We start from the raw sequence: 13,077 nt of genomic DNA on the forward strand, positions 1-13,077 counted from the left end.
TTCCTATCATTCGACGGGCGACCATCAGGGCCATGTGCATCACACATCATGCCCAGGCCCAGAATTAATGCAACACAAGCTTACAAGCTACCAATACACCAAAAACCTCAGATCTGGCTCTTCACTCCTCCTTTTAATCCCCCCTTCAATTCCACCAGAATTGATTGGAGGATCCTCTTTCTCTGCCCAAGCTCCCAACCTTTAGAACTCCATTCGTCTGAGCATCCTCTGTGATGAAAATTACCTCTCCTTCAGAAAGGCCCTCAAAACCTGGTTATTCCCTCCAGCAACTTGAAGAACCTTTCCCTTCTCTCACTTACCTCATAACACCTAGGCCTGAACACAGTCAGTACTTTCCCAGTATACTGAACAGACCAAGGTATAGTACAATTTCGGAGCAGAAAGGTCAATCTGATCACCAGTGACTTCAAAAGCAAAGCTGCAACAGAGCCTCAAGGCCTGCACCACTTCAGTGGATGCCAGCTGCACACCCGACCAGACTAAAACAAAAATCACAACATCTCGGCCTTCAGAATGCAGCTACGATCTACGTAAAATATTCATTCTAGTGGAACACATAGTGAGCCTCTTGCACTTGAACACTCTCCTGATCACCTCTCAGTACCAATCAACATGCCTGAAAATCATGGGTAGCTTAATGGGCCTAGGACAGCCCACCCACATTTCCTATCTTGGATGAATGCTCACATGCATTCTAATCTTTTTGACTTTTCCCATATCTTGGACTTCAGTCCCCTGATGACATTCCCCCACAACTACGTTTAGGTCATATTAAAGGGATAAAGGCACAATGTAAATGAAAAACAAGGCACTATATAAATGACAAACTACTACTAATATGCAGCTTCAAGTAGCCAGGCATATAAAGAAAGTGTCCCAGATAGGAACAACCTATAAAAAGTGTATTTTACAAGGAGATGATTTAGAAAACACAGGCAAATAGGTCCCTAGGTGGCAAAATGAAGGAATCAATCTATTCAAAGATGGTTGTAAGAAACATTTCAATTTACAAACATGCTTGTGTTTGATACTCCAACTTCAAATAGCTGTTAAGGGAGTTTTTTCATAAAAGCCATATCTCTTAGTTACTTATAAAGGACTTCAGAGGGTTACAAAGACACGTACAAAAAACAATCTTGCTTTGGTTCCTTCACTGCAAGAAACAAAGACACAACGGTTCAACCATCGTTCTAGGAGCTTCCTTGTTGTTGTTCTCAATGATACGGTAGGAATCTTGAGGCCAAGTCTTTCAATTTGTCACAATTAAACATATACAATATAAGTCACACCTCGTTGCACATGTTGCATATGTTTATTTAAAGCATTTTATTAAACCCTTGGGCCTGGTGATGGTAAATGATTTGCCCATTGTGATGCCTTGATGGCAAATGAGTCCTTGAAAAACATTCCTTAGGACCTTTGTGTGAAAGACAAGAAATATCAAAGGGTCTTCTATTTCTATGATGAATCAGCAATTGATTGCAGTTATGGTTATGCATTTCAGCGAATGACGAGATAACAGTAGCATTCAATTATGGGGTAATCTGTTACTTTGTATATAGTTCAGTCAGTGATAAGTTTATTCGGATGAAACAAACATCCATCAAACCAATACATTACATTGCATGATAAAGCATACACATACTGCACAAAATCGATAAAAACTCATGCCTAAACATATTAATAAACGCAAAATACAGATTTAAAACTCAAGATACCTACAGCATCTTAAGCCCATAAATCCCCATTTCTTCTATACGTGGCAGACTTCAAGAAGGACAAAAGGGCCGATGCCGTCAGTTCAGTTCCTGCTGATAAAAGGAAGTTCATAGCGGGTCTATATTGACATATATCCGTACTTTGTAAAACCTGTAATAATGTCTGTTTCCTTATCTCAAGGTAGCCTGGGCAAAATAGAATAAAATGACACAAATTCTCTTTTGGTGATGCGCACACAGGGCAACTAGGGTCATCTGAATAACCAGACCACTTTGCAGTATTTCCTCTCAGCGCAAGGCTGTCGAATCTGGACCTAGAATTAGCCAACTGTGATGCTTATTCCCAGCTCAGACTACGTACGATTGCAGATTTGAGATCCCGCTTATGTTCTTATGATAACTCTCACCATGTGTCCCCCATGCACCCGTTACTGCCGATTTAGCTGTATTTATTTTGAGGCCCAATGCTGTCATAAAGTCGGCATAAACGTCAACCAAGATTTGTAGAGCCCTGGAGGTTCTGGCCATAAGCACTGTGTCATCGGCATATGCTAATACCGGAAAAGGCCTACCCCCAACGGTCAGAAAGTCTGCCCCAGTATTCAATAAGGCCTGCAATAATCCATTTATATACAACGTAAAGAGGATAGGGGCGAGCACACACCACTGCCAGACAACCATATATTAAAATACTCTGTGCACTTTCCTCCTGGTCCAAAACGGACATTGGCTTTATTATCTGTATGTAACTCCTGTAGTACAACCAAGATAGCCTCGGGACACCCTATAGACTCAAGCACAGCCCATAATTTTGATCAATCTACTTTGTCAAATGCTGTGCTTAAGACTAAAAAGGCAAGATAAACCACCTCGTCCCTACGAAAAAACATAGTTAGATACCAAGAGATACAAATTCAACACCTGTTCCAACGTTCCCAGACCAGGACGAAAAGCAAACTGAAAATCAGTCAGGATTCCCCGTCCTGGAGCCAGCTCTCTATATGTCCCAGTAGCACCCGGCTCAAAATTTTAAAAGATATACCCAATAAAGAAATTGGGCGATATGAGGCAGACAAGGCTATATAATAGTTGCTGATTTCCAAGAAGGAGGATAATTCCCTGAGCTCAAACACTCAAACACTGAGTCAGCACTGGCTTCCATAGATCTAGTTCTTCCATAAATAGGTCAGCAGGTATGTCCTCCAGACCCAGTGACTTATTTCGAGACTGGGCCCCAATTGCTTTTGCAACCTCTTCCAGAGAAAAATGCAACGTGACACCCACTGACTCCCTCTCCTTATTGGCTAAACCAGCCCCAAAAAGCATAACAAAATGGGATACCCATTGTGTCGCCCCAACATTGGTCCCCTTCCATTCATCATTGATGGTATGCTCTCCCTTCACAAATTACCAAAAGACTTTGGCATCATTAAGCTTATTTCCATACTTGTGCTTCAATTGCCCTTTTCCTCTGCTCAAACGCCCTACGATATTCTGAACGAGCTCGAACAATATTACATCTGTCCAACAAAGGGCATTTTAGAGCTTTCAGCAATGCTATTTATGCCAGCCTACAATCCCGATGAAACCAACCCCGATTTCCACTCTTCCTTTTTGCGTTGGCACCACCAAGAAAGCCCCACTCAGAGACTTTAAGATATCCATAAAAAGTTTCACAGTTTCCCCAGGGTCAATTGGTCAGCTTTGTGAGTTGTTGGCTATAGCGCTTAAGTCGATTTAGCACATGGTGCGGGGGGTGGTGGCCTCCAAGCCAATCACAAGGCCAAGAACAGGGTGTTATCAGACAGTAAAGCCCCATTCCCAGCATCCTCAGAGAGGAAGGCCACCATCTTCCTCTGCCAGGACCGAGGTATGATATGATATGATATGGCATTTATAATGCACCTGTACACAAGTGTTTCTAGGTGAGACAAGACAAGGAGGGGGAAACAGAGGGATGACAAAACAACAATCTTACTAGGCCTTGTGTCATGCAGATCATGCAAGCTCATGGAAGGGGAAGGGGAGAAGTGCAAAAAGGGGTGATGTAGAAGTGCAGGTAATCAAAAAGTGCAGCCAGCGGGTGACCCAGTGCAGGTAAACAGAAAATGCACCCAACGGTTGGCTCATAAGTGCAGAGAGAGGGGGGATGGTAGGTTATACAGACCACAAGTGCTGGGGGAGCCAAGAGGCAGTGCAAGGTGCAACTACAGGCAGGGACCTGGATCCAAGTTCGGAGGGTGGTGTAAGGAACTCATGGTGGCAACTTTAAAGACAGACACAAGTGATCACAGTACAAGGGTGTTTACTACACTGTATAGGTAGGTTGGAAAAATGCCTAATCTAAACCTAAAACTAAGATGAGAGCAAGCTTCAACCTTCAAACAATAATAAGGCAGTCCGAGTGGTGTCTTGTCCAAATAAAAGGTCCTGTACTAAAAAACCTATTGCAAATTCTTACACTAAATACAAAAGGAAGTGTGGGATAATGTTCTTAAGAAAGAAGGAAATGTTCACAAATAATACATCAGGATGTGGTAGATGGGGTCCCCCTTGCCCACGTTTTAAGCACGGGATAAGGTAGAATTCTAGAGCACAGAACACACTTGAGCTTTCCCAGCACAAGCCAACAGTTCCGCTCTCAGTAATCAGGGCCTTCGGTGGTTAAGTCTCTTTTCTACAAAAAGTCTCTTGCCTCTGTGGGCCTGAAGTATTAAAAAATAAATAAAAGTTATTTTCCACTTGCACGTTTGGTGATGTCTTTCACCCATGGGTCCCCCACTTCCTGGCTCGGACCCTTCTCAATGTTAGCTTCTCTCAGCCGTGTTCACTACAGCTTCTCCAAACAATCTCGAATTTCAATGTCTTTTTGAACAGTTCACTGTGGATATCTCTCGGCCGGGTTCACTTTTGTCAACACACTATATTTCAGGAATTTTGACTTTGCCCCCTTTTAATAGGCATCCCTCTTTTGGTTCACTCCTGCCAATCTTGTTAATCGTACCTTTCTCATTGAACTCTTACAATGTGTGATTCATTTCCCTTACCTTCACAATAATCTGTTGCTCAAAGACTTTTGACTGTACAGAGGATTTTACAAGACCCCTGTATGACCACTTTGACCACTTCTCACCTTTCCCAAGGCCTTATTGTTATGGTAGTTTCATCAATTGGGTAATCACCCAGAGTTTCTGGCGTGAGCACCCACGTGGTGCCAGACTTCTCTGTTGCTGGTTTTCCAACTTTTATCATTAATAGCTATTTATGTTTAAAAAGTTCAATTAGCCGTTTGCTACTTTTCGTTCAAACAGTTCGGTTTCTTATCGACTCTCCCCTCGACTCACCAGCAGTAAATAAACCATTTGGCTTTCTTTCTCTTTGGAGTCAAGGTTGGCACCACGGAGACAAGCATATCTCCCCGGCTTGGTTATCAGCAGAGGAGCGTCTTGTGTACCATTGACATCTGCTGCAGCACACGCTGGCTATTGTTTTTGCTTTACGATTCCTTCTGCAGAGGGTTCACAGGCCTTGGTCCGAAAAGCCATGGTAACTTTTCTTCTTGTCACCCTCTCGGCTTACACCATCTTTCTCCTCCTCTTGAACTGCCATGCTGAGTTAGCTCTCTCGTTGTCCGGTCTGCCTTGCTCATATTGCGTTATTGTGCTCCACCTTTTATCCCTGTGTGGAAGGGGTGTCAGTTGTATGCAATTCTGGTCAATTGCCTGACTGTGCCTGACCCTGGTGTTGGAACAAGTCAGGTAAATGGCTCGGGTGTTAGTCCGTCGTCCTTCTTGATGTGCGAAAGTGTTTGCGTCGCAAAAGGGGGAGGGGGTAGGATGTTTGACTATGCTACGTTGTAGGTTGGGGAAAAGGTGTCATAAGAAGGCAGATACTGCTTCTCACCTGTCAGTGTCCCACTTCCACTTCCCAAGGAAACCCATCCAGGAGATCCTCCCTCAATGGTCCAACCCCAGGCAATGGATCCAATAGCAATGGCTGTGTCCCGGGGACTAGTCAGTGAGACACCTTCAAGTTTCTCACAGTGGCCAGGTGACCAGTGCGTGGAGCAGATGGGTAAGTGATCCTCCATGCTCCCCAGCATTCCCTTCACTTCCTCACGCCCCTTTTCTACATATTTAACCCCTCACCCACCCCACTTACCTGGCGCTCTCTTGCACCTCATCACTGCTTGAAACACTAGTGTTCCTGGGGCAACCCCACTGCTGCAATGGCTGCCATGGAAAGGGAGAATGGACTACATATAGTTCCTTTCTCCCTCTTCCATGGCGTCCATCTTGGGTTGTAGTTTATTTTCAAGTTGAGAAACAGTGTGTTTGCCATTTCTCAACTTGGAGAAAAAAAAAAAACGATTAGCATCCCGTTACAAGGTTCCCTCGCTTTTGGGGAATTACCTGACTTGTAATGCCCCCGTGCCCAGGGTTTATTGCTTAATTATAGTTATCCTTGATTAGAACTTGGTGGGTGAAAACATTGGGTTTGAGAGGAGAGATGGTTGGAGAGTGAAGGAGCAAGAGGAGGCTGGGACAGAGATCTGTGTTGCTTTAACGTTATAACTATGGAGAATAACGCATAGACGACAATTGTGCATTTAATGGCTCTTCTTAATATAATACATGATGAAACTGCACATTAATGGACAGTTGCCATGCCTACAATTCCATACCCGCTCAGGATGTGAGTTGGCCCACTGACTTAACAATGTTAAGGACATATCACATATTTCTCTTGCTCTTTCACACAGACACTTGGGCGGGTCCTTCCTTCTCACCACTGCTGCATTGCTATTCTGTGTGAGAGATGCTTAGGTAATTCCAAGCTTTACATTAAGTACAGATCTGAAGCGTTTGATTGAGCCAAGGAACTGATGTCAAGGAAATCAATAGGTACAAGGCTTCCTGTGAATCTCCTGCTAATCTTATTACATGGCAATTGTGGATCTGCGATGTCTTGCACATCTTAAAACTTATTGAATAACATGTCATCAGCGCTAAATTGCAGCTCTAAGCATCGGTCTACTCTGAAATGTAAATATGGAATACACCGGATGAAACATTATCAATCCGTGCAGGCCTTCATAAGACTTTAAGAAATCCTCAGAATATTGATGAGGCATCAGCAATGAATGAAGCCTGGGCTGCATATAGGCAACTGCATCCAATCGTTTTCTTATTAAATTTGCAATCAGCTCTTATACATTTTCAACATGTGGCTGCACCTGGGGGAAGACATATGCAGACACTTTGGTTCAGAGATCATTCAAACATTTTTTGCATTCTGTGTGCAATACATTTTGATGGTTTGTAATTGTTTTCTGCACTGGCAAACAATGAGGCAGAAAAATGCCATTGGATTTTCCATTTTCTTTTTGTATTCAAAGTAACACATTCTAGATTTCAGTTCTTATAAAAAAGAAGAAAATAAACCTCTAGATTATTGCACTAGTGAGCATCCTCCAAAGCTCTTTCCTGCACAACAAAACCACAATTGTCAGCCAGCAAAGGAGTTGATTTACAGAGTTAAACAAGTGGCAATGCATGGTGCACAGGAGGGTTGTATAGGCAGCCACAATTAGACCTGTGCTGACCCAAACGTTCCAGAAAACTAGCACATAGTTTCTCTCTTTCCCCCTTTATCAAAAAGTATTTTAGTAGGTGGTCCTCGATCAGATCACAAAGTACCTTGTGGATAATGGCTTTGCAGATCGACATCAATCTGTCTTCCATTGTAAAAACTCCACTGAGACTGCACTCATGCATGTCTCCAACTTTCCCTCTTATACTCATCACTGCAAACACTCATCTTTTCTTGTCCTTTTTGACCTTTCTGCCCTATGTGACACTGTTGAACACTCCTCTCTCCTCCTTATTCTCCTGCTACTTGGTTTTCACAAATCTTCTCTTGCCTTTATCGCCTCCTACCTGTTGATCCTTTAAAAAAAACATCTGACCCCATACCTCTTCCTCTGAGCGTCCCCCAAGGACCAGTGCTTGGTCCTCTGCTCTTCACCCTCTATACCTCTGCCCTAGGAATTATCTCATCCTTTAGCTTTAACTATCATCTTTTTGCTTTAGACATCCACATATGTTTCTCATAGCTGCCCTTCATACCAGCCATTTTAGAATGGAATATGAACTGTCTCACTGCAATTCGTCACCAAGTGTCTCTCTGCTGCACCATGCTGTATTCTTCAAACATGTAAGTTATCTTTCTTGCAGCTTGCAATGCCATCTCTCCTCCTATCTCCTTCCTGCCTGGCCTACTTGTTCTGTCACCCAAGGACCTATGACTGCAACAATTCATCACTAGAATTGCCTCTGCTGCTCGTATTAACCTCCTAAACATTCAGAAAATGTGTCTTTTCCTACTAACCATTCAAGAAAAACTAAAATCTTCACTCTTGTGCTCAGCAAATCTGACTACTGCTCAAGCCCACTTCTTGACCTCCGTCTATGAATGTTCCTCAATCTTTGGCTTTACATGCACAACCACACTTTTCAAGCTCTAGCTCCTAGTCTATGAAGCTATTAATGGTACTGCTCCTCAGAACCTGTCTTATTGTATCTCATTTTACCCACCAGCTCGTTCCCACTGATTCTCATTTGCACTCAACCTCACTGCCCCATACTCTCTGTGTGCCTCCTCTAACTTCTGTTCTTTTTCCCTACTTGCCGCTTCATTGGAACTCACGGCCCATCAAAATCAAAGGCAGCTTATCTGTGGATCTCTTTAAAGCTCAGCTTAAACTTCACTTACTTGTTAAAAATGGAGCTATCCATACCCTATTCCCCATCCTCACTAACTGACCCCACCACTGCTTCTATTTATGCATAATAATGCTACTTTGTGAATTTAATTAGTACTTTTCTTTAGTTTGAAGCACTTGTCTTATGTTACATTTTTAAATCACCTTTTGTCTTATATGCACTTTGTTAATGTTTGTGTTATGTTGTCCCTTGTATATGTCCTCATTTTGTACACCTTCATGCACTGGCTCACTACATGTTCCCATCTTTATGTCATTGTTCAGGCACCTTTCTGGGAATGTTTCCGACATCTGTAAAAGTGTTACTGTATTTCCCGTCTGATCGAAATTGACATCCCTGTTCTTCAAATAAATACAAATGAACTCAAATAAGCAAGGTGTGTTAGACAATATGAGTACATTTAAAAAATATGCATTTTTTCCATACTGAATGGATCAAAGGCTGGGTGATCACTGACGAAATTAGAAGCTGTGACCAGCGAGAGAGCCTAAAGTGGTATTTCATCAAAGACAGCCACAGAAAGAGTTCAAACATTTTGATCAATAATGTAGTGCATGCTATGAATTGAATTTCCACTTACCACTTTCATAATACTATAGGTATGGCTATTACTCAACTAAACCGTTAGAAATGTACTGAGCTCAAACACATACAAACATCTTATCTGACCTATTTACTATGTGACTTGTGCTACCCCACCACCTTTAGCCTTATTGAGATAAAAACATGCAATAAAATATTAAAGTTTTCATATTTCCCAGATCTAATATACTCCTTATGTACAGGGTCGGGCTGGGACATACAATTGTGTCAGGCACCAATGAACAGTGGCCCACATTTGCAAATTGCTATTCATTCCTTTTGTGACACATAGTACACAAGGGGGAGTATTTGATAACATGTGATGCAAATTGTGCATTTTAAAGAATATTTATTCAGCAACACTGGTTAAACCTATTAGCCACATAGTGAAGTAACTAATACAACTGGCCCACATTGGCCAAAAATGTGGTCCTCTTTGGTCAAACCAACTGTCCCACACCAGCATTTTGTGTGTTTGGTTCAGCCATGGGCCTATTGCCATATAGGCCAGTCGGAGCCTGCTTGTGTAGGCACCAGAAAGAGCATTATCCATTCAACTATGTTTTACAAATGCTGCATACTCTACTGTACTGGTTTGTCACTTAACCACATCATTGTAACCATGTTGCCTATAATGGTAAGCATTTTATTAACACTTTTCTGATAAAAAAGTGAGTTAGTCATTCTAATGTTTAACTGATTATCACTTTTGTCGGTTGTTTTTACAAAAGGATCCCCACTGTGTTATGTTATTCAAAATTGAAGAATGACAACAATGTATTGCTTGTGTATTTGTGTGTGTCCGTACGGAGATCACGCTGGGTGACACAGTGACCAGAAGACCCCAAACATAGGATTCTTTGGAAAAATTCAAAAGAAAGAAAATATTGAGTACGGAAAAAAATAACATTCTAATTTGGATTATGCGCAATCTTATTAACAAATGTATTTACTCTCTGCTCTAGAGTGTGGCATGAATACAGTGTTAAGACATGAACGTTAATTCTTGGGAGGGGTAGAACGTAAGGCAGAACGTAGCTGGAGGAAACATCCCACTAATGTGTTGATCGCAGTTTATAAGCAAGCAGCTAGAGCTTTCAAAGAAGATGTCTTCAAAGCCAAAGAAAATAATTAAATATGAGAGTAGGACAGGCAAAATCGAAACCCAACGATTTGTTCATTGTGTTGCAGGAATTAGAAGGCTTGGAGGTCAAGACTTCCACTCTTGAAGACAATGATTAGTGTTAATCCATCCACAGCGGTTTTACTGAAAAAACAGCACAACATCAACAGGCCATGCGGGACCAGGTTAAACTGTAACCTTCTGTTGACACTCCTCTGACACCACCTAATACTATAACTTATGCAAACTCTCTGTACTTTTCATTTAAAGAAGTAACTGAAAAGGAGGTAATGGAGATTATATATAGTATGAAACCTACTCCTTGCAAGCAGGATTACTTCTCGGATACACTTTTTAAGGACTTTGCTAAAACACTAGCTCCACGGGTTACTTATTTTGTTAACCGCTCCTTTAAAGAGGCTTATGTTCCAGGAAACATCAATGAGGCATGATAACCCCACTGATTAAGAAAGATCATCTAGATCCAGCAGTCTCGGGGAAATACAGACCGATTACGAATGTCCCAATCATACTAAAGATAATTGATAAAATTGCTTGTGCACAATACCAACATTTTGTGGAACGAAATGATATCTTGGCCATTGAACAATTTGGCGTTCATATGAATCATGGGACTGAGACTGCCCTCTTAGATTTAAAATCAAACATTGTAGTTGTCACTGAGGAAGGGAGTGCAGCCTTACTCTTACTGTTGGGTCCCTCCTGACCATTAAACTTGGTCGACCATGCATTGCTGCTGAATAGATTGATTCAAGTCGGGAAATGTACTCACCTGGCTGCTAATTGGTTTAAGTCATTCTTGGAACCAAGGACGACCACAGTGGCCAAAGGAAATGCTCACTCACTAAAGAACACTATTGACTTTTGGTGTACCTCAGGGATCATGCTTATCTTATCTGCTTTTGAATGTGTTATCTAAACCCCTCTGTTATCTGCTTGTGTCTCTGGGTGTCCGGTTTGCAAATTATGCTGATGACGCCCAGATAGTTTTTATACTAACTGGGGTATACAGTGATCATGTGAACAGAGTAAACAAAGTTTTTGAAGCCATACGGATATAAATGGCGGTAAACTGCCTGGCCCTTAATCAGTCAAAGACAGAGTTGCTTATTATTGGCACGCAGTAAAAACTAAAAATGCTAGACCCCCAATACAAATGCTTCATGGTGCACGGTAATGCCATCACAATTTCAGAATCGGTTAAAACATTAGAATCTTTTTTGATTTACACCTGTCTTTTGAGAAGCCCACTTTATACCTCAAATCATCTTGCTCTTACTATACAAACTTACTTCGGCAGATCTGTCCATACTTATCAGAGGCTAATAGAGCCTTGATTGCTGCAGCAATCGTAAGTACAACGCTAGACTACTGTAATAGTCTCTAGGCGGGCACTTCTAAGGCCCACATAAATAGGCTCCAAGTGGCACAGAACAGAACTGTCCGCTCTGCATGTGGACTGTGTCATCGCTCCAAGATTTCTACATTTCGTTGGAAGCTGCATTGGCTACAGTTGAGCATCAAATCCAATTTAAGGGTTTTATCTTGGTGTATAAGTTCCTCTCGGGTGAAGCCCCTCTCTATCTTTCCTCAAGGATAAAAAAAGTTCCTTTTAGGCAGCGTCTCAAACAATAACATGAAGTTACACCAGCTACATGTGGCTCTTAAAAGGAGTGGTGGTACCAGCTTCAATGCCTGGGCACAAGCCATTTGGAACTCACTCAACAATACTGTTTGAAGGAGGGACAATTTAGTAAATATCAGACCCCGGCTAACACTCTCACATTATCAATGCAGCCCAATGTGTGTTTCTTGTTGTCTGTCTTATGGGTGCCCAGAGGCCTGTGGGCAAGTGGCACAATATGAGAAATGTATAGAAAGATAGATAGATAGATAGATAGATAGATAGATAGATAGATAGATAGATAGATAGATAGATAGATAGATAGATAGATAGATAGAATTCATATAATTGGTGCAAAGTATGTAAAACTGAGATCCAACTAAAAAGACATAGATTGTGAATACATTTGCAAGATACATAGATTGTGAATACATTTGCAAGAGATATATAATAATGGGTGACAAAAACTGTGTGTGGGTAAACAGTAATACAATTGTATTGCACATACATGTCCACATGAATCAGAAGTGCAATCAATTTCAAATTAAAGATCAGCTCTTGTGTTAAGCAAGCAATATTCAACCAAGTAGACCTGAATTATTGACTTAGATAGAAGTCTGTTACATATGGTCAAATACTAAGTTAGAGTCCTATGGCAATATATGCCATTTCCTTAACCACCAGTGATGTAGATTGGTGTCATAAATCCACTTAGAAGTTATATGTGAGAGTGCGTATCATCTCTGGGTGATATAGTGTCATGTGTCTCCTATGGAATTCTTGTCTGTATCCTCTCTTGGTCTATGCCAAGATCAGCTCTTGTGTTAAGCAAGCAATATTCAACCAAGTAAACATGAATTATTGACTTAGGCAGAGGTCTGTTACATATGATCAAAATACTGAGTTAGAGTCCTACAGCAATGTATGTTACGTGAGAGAACTAATCACGACCTGATTAGAGGAACCCAAAAGATATTGGGGCATGATCCTGCCACACGTTTCAGGGAGTTAAAATGAGTTGTAAAAAAAACCTTTCTCAGGGCAGGTGAAGTACCCCCTAACTGAACTTCAGGGAAAACTACATAAATCACATCTCCAAGCAACGTGGGGTGCACTTCCCATGCCTGACTATCCCCATTGTGTATACATTCTTTGATTCCAATATTGGTTGCAGGAAGAGTGTGTATGTGGCATTGACACTGA

The sequence above is a fragment of the Ambystoma mexicanum genome, chromosome 7q (genome assembly GCF_040938575.1).
Source record: "Ambystoma mexicanum isolate Mex_15411 chromosome 7q, UKY_AmexF1_1, whole genome shotgun sequence".
Taxonomy (NCBI): Eukaryota; Metazoa; Chordata; class Amphibia; order Caudata; family Ambystomatidae; genus Ambystoma; species Ambystoma mexicanum.